Source organism: Balaenoptera acutorostrata, chromosome 2, assembly GCF_949987535.1.
Source record: "Balaenoptera acutorostrata chromosome 2, mBalAcu1.1, whole genome shotgun sequence".
NCBI lineage: Eukaryota > Metazoa > Chordata > Mammalia > Artiodactyla > Balaenopteridae > Balaenoptera > Balaenoptera acutorostrata.
This window is the reverse complement of record NC_080065.1, coordinates 140,492,004-140,500,329: the sequence shown is the minus strand read 5'-3', so window position 1 is coordinate 140,500,329 and position 8,326 is coordinate 140,492,004. Positions and strand designations below refer to the sequence as shown.

Below are 8,326 nucleotides of genomic sequence, written 5' to 3'. Positions count from 1 at the left end.
ACAGTGTCTTTCATCCCTCTAATATGGTGAGCTCAAGAGCCCTCAAATCACATATTTGTGAAATTCTGGAACCAAGGGAGGTATCTGTTCTGTCAAAGCTGAGAATAAGCGAAGTCACTGATCACAGTTTCCATCTAAGTCCAGTTATGGAGAGGACAGGCACTTGGAAAGAGGAAGGTTTTATGCACAAAATCCTTGGGCCAGAGACTGAGTGGTTAGTGTGGGGAAGGCTACCCACCTCCCAAAACTGGGGCCACGCCTTCAGAGAAGAGGCTGCAGGAAGCAGCAGAAGAGGCTGATCTCATATGAGACCCTGTGAGATGCAGAGCACCACAGAGCTGTAGCCTACGAGACAAAAGTGACACCGACTGGAGAGCAGGGCCATCCTCTCTATTTGTTCACGTCACACATCTCTGATCGAATCCCTGGACAAGATACTTTCAGAGTTTCAGGACATACCACTTTTTTAACATTTAGTGTTCTCATGGTGGGTGCTGGCAGCAGTGGAGCGGGGAGGCACTAACAAATGAATTCATAAGCAGAAGACATCAACAATGGAGTAGGAGCAAGAGAAGAAAAACATGGTGGTTACTACATCGTGAATGTGGCTGGCAGAGAAGCCCCTTCAACACTTTCAGTGCTCTCTGCAAGACTGTCCAGTGGGTGGGATGCTGGACACCAGCAGGTCTGAGCAAGAATCAGAGTGTGGGAAACACAAATACCACCGGGAACTTACCTGTACCCAGAGGCTACTGAAGTCAAGAGGCTGTTTAGATTCATTCCACTTATCTTTGCTTATGATTTGGTCATCTTAGGCAGGCCCTGGTAAAGGACTCTTCTGGGGGAATATATTTAACATACTCATAAAAGATTACCTTCTATAAACTTAAAGAATAAAATAGAGATATAAAGCTGGTGGAAAAGATTTTTAAATTCACATGCAATAAGCAATATTTGAAAATCGTGGTCAAAATTCAAGAACCTGGACTTTCGGAGACCCTAGAAATCCTGGATTTCGTAGATTGGTATGGGGCATGGCCCTTCTAAAAATGGCAACATCACGTTTGCGATCATACAGGTATGGCATATAATGCATTGCTATTCAGCTGACATTCATCCTACTCATCTTTGATACGAGAGCCACTGAAGTCAGCTCTGCGATGGAATAAGCAGCTAAATACCAAATTAGAGCCTCGAATCATCCTCTCACAGTTTTCATGCAGAAGATGTACAGCTCCCCTTTCCGAGCAACAAAGACCAAATATTTATACAGCAGGTTATAAAGCAATTGAAGAAACAGAACGCAAATGAATCATCAGGGTGAGGACGTATCTTCCATTTTGACAGCACACTCCCCTAAAACTGGGAAAATGTTGTGTACATGATTCATTTTCTCTTTCCCTGCAAAGTGACATATTAGCTACCATTTATTCCTTTTTCCCTCAAGGAGGAAAAATCATTCTATCCATAGGCAAGAGTATAGTCTGTCTTTTAGTCAGTTCTTTTGCACTGACTCAATCAAATTTGTCATCCTGGTGTTGTGCTTTTTCATGGCCCTTTGTGGATATTTTTTACTATCAGAATTGACACGATATGCAACCACCAAGCTACTATCGTGGCTAAAAGTCCCTGAGCTGGGACATCTAATGACCTTCTTGGGACCAAAGCCCAAGACTGGCTTTCTTCCCTAATTCTACTTGGCTGTCATCTAACTTCTGTCTGCTGGATTTCTTACACTGCTTCTTTTACTAAAATCTGTCACTAGAATTCTGCAATCCTATTATTTTAAAAGAGAGAAAGAAAGAAGATTTAAGTCTTTTGCATTTTTCTCTCAATCACTAATTCTTAAACTTCCTTATTGAGTAGAGGAACCTTTTAATAAAATGACATATTAGGCAGAACCTCAATCTAAAAATGGGTAAAAAGGGACACTATGTTAGCTGAAGATACTGGAGAGAGAGGCTGGGCAGCTAAAGAGTTTGGAGCTAGACCACCATCCACAGCTACTTCCCATCTTCACCCAACTACCCCCTCTGTATCTTCTAGTATACAAAATTTGAAAATGACTAATTCATAATATGGAGATTTCTATTTTAAAGAATGGTTAGACATTTTCCATTAAAAAAAATGAACATACATGATATCATCAACCTATTCTAAATATGACTATCACTTACCTTTGACTCCCAGACTATTAAAACATTGTATTGTGATTTAATCCTAAAAACACTCATTCTCTAGTAATAATTTGTAAATTCTAAGATTTTATCTTGAATTCCCGGAAAAAATTCAAAAATTTGCCTTCATCTGCTAAAGTGTTTGGAGAACTTTGTATGTCCAGTACTGGTAAGAATGTTAATATTTTTGGCTAAGGTCTACCATGAAAGATTCAAGGCAAAGTTCAAGTGCCTCTCACTTTGTTAAGGGTCTGGAGAAACCTGGAAGAATTGTGCAGCGATTCTCGGAAGCTGAAGCATCTGTGATCTCTCTAAAAAGAGACACTCTTTTCTTGCCCTTGGAAGCAGCTGCTATTATTTATTCATCCCACTCAAAAAGACTCTATAATCTCTGCTTTGGTTCTTAAAATCTTATTTTTCAAATGCATGCCATCCTAGAAGTGGCATTCTTGTGATCTGCAGACAGACACTTAGCCACCAGATAAAGCTCTCCCTCAATAACATGAGAATGTTCTCTGCATAAAGGCATTGTGAAAGAGCAGGTGAATAAAGGAGAAAATGATGGTTATTTATACTTACAGCACTGTTCCATCAGGACCCCACTTATCTTCAAGTATTAAAGAAGATCCCTTTGGAAAACGCACACTTTCTATCTTCTGAATGTTTGCTAAGCAAACCAACTGTTTTTAAGGTTTACTGGAATAAAATAGCTGTGGGTATTACTGGCACCTAATGATTCACAGCCTGAAACTATACTTCCTTTAAGAAAGGAGAGCAGAAAATGCACTTTGTTCCTTTAAAGGGTTCAGCAGGGGACCTGTGTAGAGCATCTGGAGGAGATTTGCAGACCACTGGAGACAGATTATACCCCACCTTCTTAGAGCCTAACATTCACTAGATGATTCGCCTCAAGCTAATCAATGATTTAAAAACTGAAATCATGCTTCCTGTGTTCCTCATGAATGAAGAGGCTACTAATGACTTATCATCAGTAGGGCATGTGTTCTAACACATGTAGAAAGTCGGTTATCTAGCCTTTCCTTCCTTCATTTCACAAGTATTTACGGCGCACCTACTATGCTGTAAGGCAGACTGCATCTTTTGAAGTTTGTAGACAGAGAGCTGCCATCTGACAATGTAGGCAGACACCAATAAGATGATCAGTTTGGTGAATTTGTCACAGTATAGAATTTGTGGCTCTCAGCCCAAAGGAGTTCATAAACGATGCTGCCTCATTCCTAGGTTTATCTGCACTTGTCCATGCTGAGTTACAGAAACAAAGCTCATAAGAAACTGATGGCTAAACCAGTGAGAAAAATAATTGCAATGCCGACCAGGGATCTACACAGTGTATCCCAACCAATACATTCTTTAGAATTATGTAGAAATAAGTTCAAACTCTGTCACTTGCTGTCTGACTTTATACAAGTTTAGTAAACTCTTTAGACCCTCAGTGTCCCCATCTATAAAATGGCAATCATACCTTATTCTACAAAATTGTTGCTATTAAGTGAATAACCTTTATGCAGTACCTATCACACATTAATTCAAAAAATATTTTCTGAGCACCTACTATGTACCAGACATCATACCAAACACTGTGAACACAGCAGTGAGTGAATCAAACAACGGCTCCAAGGGCTTTTGGAGGCAAAAGAGTGTAATGAAGAGAAGGTTGATGTCCATCAGTACAGGGAGACTTAGCCACATGCTTTAGCGCCAGGTGTAGTCAGAGTGGGCATTACCTGTCAGGTGAGCAGGTTGGGTTCTGCCTAGGTTCCCTCTATGATCCTTTTTCTAGGCTTCCTTGGTTGTCCAAAGTCCCTTATGATTGACAGCTGCACTAAACATACAGCTCCAGAAAGCTAATACTAACTAATAATAACTGAGCACATACTATGTGCTTAAAATTATTTTTACTCTGGCTAGGGATCTGGTCCTCTCCCTAACATGATTTTTACATCTGTTCTACTTTAATCCAGTTAGTATGTGTACTATATTTGTTAATGTGCCACGTTAGCTAAACAGGAACTATGCTTTCCAGAATTCCCATCCCTGCAGCATTGGCTACATGAGACATCTCGTCTGAGAGCTGGAAGACAAAAGTGAAATAATTGCCATCTTTTTAAACTTGAAAGGTAGGTGTACGGCACAAGGCAGTGTTACAGCTCCTGTGTTTAGTTGCTGGATGAAGGTCACCAGCTTCTCCTGCAGGTTACTTCTAACACTGAAGTTGGAAGCTTAAAAGCAGTGAGACACCTGTGTGGGTTCATCTGTCCCCAAGGACTCAGGCCCATTCTTGCAGGTTCCAGCTTGCCCTTTCTTCCTCCACTTCACATCCATTTTTCCTTCCTAACACTACACGCTTGGCTGACTTCAAACTCCAGCTCAAGACACCAAAGCTACAGCCCCCACTATTGTGAAAGTTGAATCTCTCTATATATCCTAGATATGTCATCTAGAGCTTCTGCTTCTCTGACTGATACAATGTTCATTTCAAACCTTATTTCTCTAAGGGCAGTTGTCCTCCTTTCAAAGTTCCTGGGACTAAGGAAAAAGCCACTTCGATGAATCTCTATCCTTTAATGTTTTTGAAAAAATACTTTATTGAGATATAATTCACACATCATAAAATTACCTTTAAAGTATACAATTCGGTGGTATTTAACATATTCACAAAGTTATAAAATCATCACCACAATCTAACCCCAGAATATTTTCATCACCCCCCAAAACCCCACCTCCATTAGCAGAACTCCCCATTTCTCCATCCCCTCAGCCCATGGCTACCACCAATCTGCTTTCTGTCTCTATAAATTTGCCTATTCTGGATATTTCATATAAATGAAATAACACGGTATATGGCCTTTTCTGTCTGGCTTCTTTCATTCAGCATAATATTTTCAAAGTTCATCCATGCTGTAGCACGTATCAGCAGTCACTTCTTTTTATTACCAAATAACATTCCATTGTATAAATGTACATTTTATTTATTCATTCCTCAACTGATAGACATCTGGACTACTTCTAATTTTGGCTATTATGAATAATGCTGCTGTGAACATTCACGTACAAATTTTTATGTGAACGTATGTTTTTAATCCTTTTGAGTATATATATTCAGGAGTGAAACTGCTGGGTTTTATGGTAACACTATGCTTAACACGTTGAGGAATTACCAAAATGTTTTGCAAAGTGGTTGCACCATTTTACATTCTCACCAGCAGTGCCTGAGAGTTCCCATATTTCCACATCTTCACCAACCCTTGTGATTATCTGTCTTTTTGATTATAGCCACCCAAGTGGGTGCGACAGTCATCTGATTATGTCTATCTTCTCTTTTAATATGACTCTAGGTGGCCAGACTGAAGAGTGCCACCTGTATTGTCTTAGGGCAAAGTTTTTTGTTGTTATTTTTTTCTTTTTTACCTTGAAACTTACAGAGGTAATAATAATGATGATCAGTATAGTTTGTATTGACACGATGCTATATTATAAAGAAATTCATTCATTATAATATACTATTTTCTCCATGATCCTTCAAGAAAGACAATGAAGATGCTGTTATTTTCACAGTATCTCCAGTATATGACAATGCCAGGCACACAACAGGATCCCCGTTGAATGGCTAAATCCCATTCATTTTATACATGAGGAGACTGAAACTCAGAGAAGGAAACTTTCATGTTCAAGGTTGTCCAATTAGTAAGTGACAGAGTTTCCTAACCTGTGAGTGGGTGCTCTTTGCACAAGATTAAACATAATTTATAACTAATTAAAATGAAGAATGGTGTTCAACACATAAGTGATGCACATTAGATCAAAAGATAAGATGCTATTCATGCTATTTCTTTGAGAGTATAGCTTTATTTAAAAACTATACTAAAAATCACAATTCAAAAAGTGAGGCCGGGACTACCCTGGTGGCACAGTGGTTAAGAATCCATCCACCTCCATTACAGGAAACTTCTAAAAATCTTATATGTTCTGGTATAATGTTATAAGTAATAATCCTAGTTATTACTTTAAAATGTATATCTCAGAAATAACTAATTTTCTTGTCAACTGCTTTATTATGAACTTTCATCAAATCTTTAACCATGGTCATTTTTAAGTCTTTTGTCATTTACAGACAGTTCTGGGTGTACTCTGATGATTTTGCAAATATGTTCCTATAAAAGGGTTTCATCTTCAAGAAATTCATGGAAAAGACTCTGACAAGTACAGGTTTCTGGTAACTGACTGTACTGCTGAACTGAATGAATAAGCATTTTCAGAACTCTAATGAAAAACTGATGAACTCATAAAAGTGCTAACAAAAGATCAAGATGAAAAAAAAGAAATTAATTACATGGGACTGAGTGAACTGATGAGGATGAGTATAATTTTTGTGACTTTCTGTCTGAATTAAAAAAAAAAAATCCCACAAGGACTCAGAGGAAAAGAATATACAAATCAATTTTCACTGCAAAGTAAAGGAGCTGTTACAGTGGAGGATTACTGGACTGAATGTCAATATTATGACATAGTATAAGTGTGTTTCATGTTTGGTAATTGCAATCATTGTTGCTTTTGTTGTGGTCATCCATGTACAATGCTTGGTGTCAGTCTATTTATCTCTTGTAAAAATAAAATACAGTGTGTGTGTGTGGAAAAAAAAAAAAAAAAGAGGACAGACACAGACACAGTATAATGCCATGTATAGAAAAAGGCAGAAATTGGAGTGATGCATCTACAAGCCAGGGATTGCCAGCAATCATGGAAGTGAGGGAAAAGGCATGACACAACTTCTCCCTCAGCCTTCATTCTCTGTCTTACCTCCTTCTGAGTATCAAATGCATGTGCTTGATTATCATGACTTTTCCTCTTTTTAAAAAATATCATTTTATTAAATGATATATATATAAATTTTTTATAATTACAGATTTTTATTAAACTGTGCCACCTAAAAAAAAAAAAAAAAAAAAAAAGAAGTGGGAGAAATACTCTTTATTGAATGGGCCAGTAGACATGCACCTGCCCCTCAACTTGTAAACAAAAGTTTTTTTTCTTTTTTTCTTTTTTTGATTTTTGTTTTTTGTTTTTAAACACCTTTATTGGAGTATAAAAAAAAAAAAAAAAGACTGAAAGTTTTAAAAAAAAAAAAAAAAAAAAAAAAGAAAGAGATCTGCAAGTTCCCTGGTGGCCTAGTGGTTAGGATTCTGGGCTTTCACTGCTGTGGCGCCAGTTAATCCCTGGTCAGGGAACTGAGATACTGCAAAAGCTGCAGAGCGCAACAAAAAAAAAAAAAAGAGAGAGAGAGAGAGAGGTCTTTGAAGACCCGTGAAGGGATCCATTTGCAGGCTATAAAACTCCGAGGTCGTGCCTGCTTCGGCAGCACATACACTAAAACTGGAACAAGACAGAGAAGATTACCATGGCCCCCGTGCAAGGATGACACGCAAATTCGTGAATCATTTCATATTTTTTTGTTATACAGCAGCAACTAACACAACAATGTAAAGCAATTATACTCCAATAAAGATGTTAAAAAAAACAAAAAAACAAAAAACCTCCGAGGTCAAAGAAAGAACCACCACCAGATCAGTAAGCTGAACAAGTCCCACAGCTCACGTAAGGTTGACAACAGTTTGTGTTCTTGCCAGCCATACAGAGACTTTGTAATAAATGGGAATTAGGTATAGGCCATAGAAAGTTATCAACTTAGTAGTGGAGATAAATTAGCCCCAGAAGAAAGGGTGCTCTGGATTCACTATAACCAAGAAGCTTAAAATTAAAAGCAAGCCTCAAAAGGATCAGACTAAACCACAAGTTACTGAACTGTACACCAGAACACAACCCAACACTCTTTAAAGGAATATAACAAAATCCATAAATCAATATAAATTACACAATTTCTAGCATCCAATCAAAAACTGGATGCATACAAAGAAGTAGGAATAAATTACCCATAAACAGAAGAAAAATCAATCAGTACAAATAGACCTGGAAACAACAGATGATGGAATTAGTAGACAAAAACCTTAAAACAGCTATTAAACGTTTTATAATTACGCTTGAGTATATAAAGAAAAACATGAACATAATGAGGAAAGAAACAGAAGATGTTAAAGACCCAAATGAAACTTTTTTTTTTTAAATAAATTTAT

The 8,326-nt window shown here is 37.7% G+C and overlaps 1 non-coding gene across 1 annotated transcript; it reads left to right on the top strand.

The window, feature by feature from the left end:
- Positions 1-7,538: 7,538 nt before the first annotated feature.
- Positions 7,539-7,645, top strand: LOC130707430 (U6 spliceosomal RNA). The gene has a single exon (XR_009007325.1). It is a non-coding gene; the product is annotated as a U6 spliceosomal RNA (small nuclear RNA).
- The last annotated feature ends 681 nt before the right edge of the window (positions 7,646-8,326 follow it).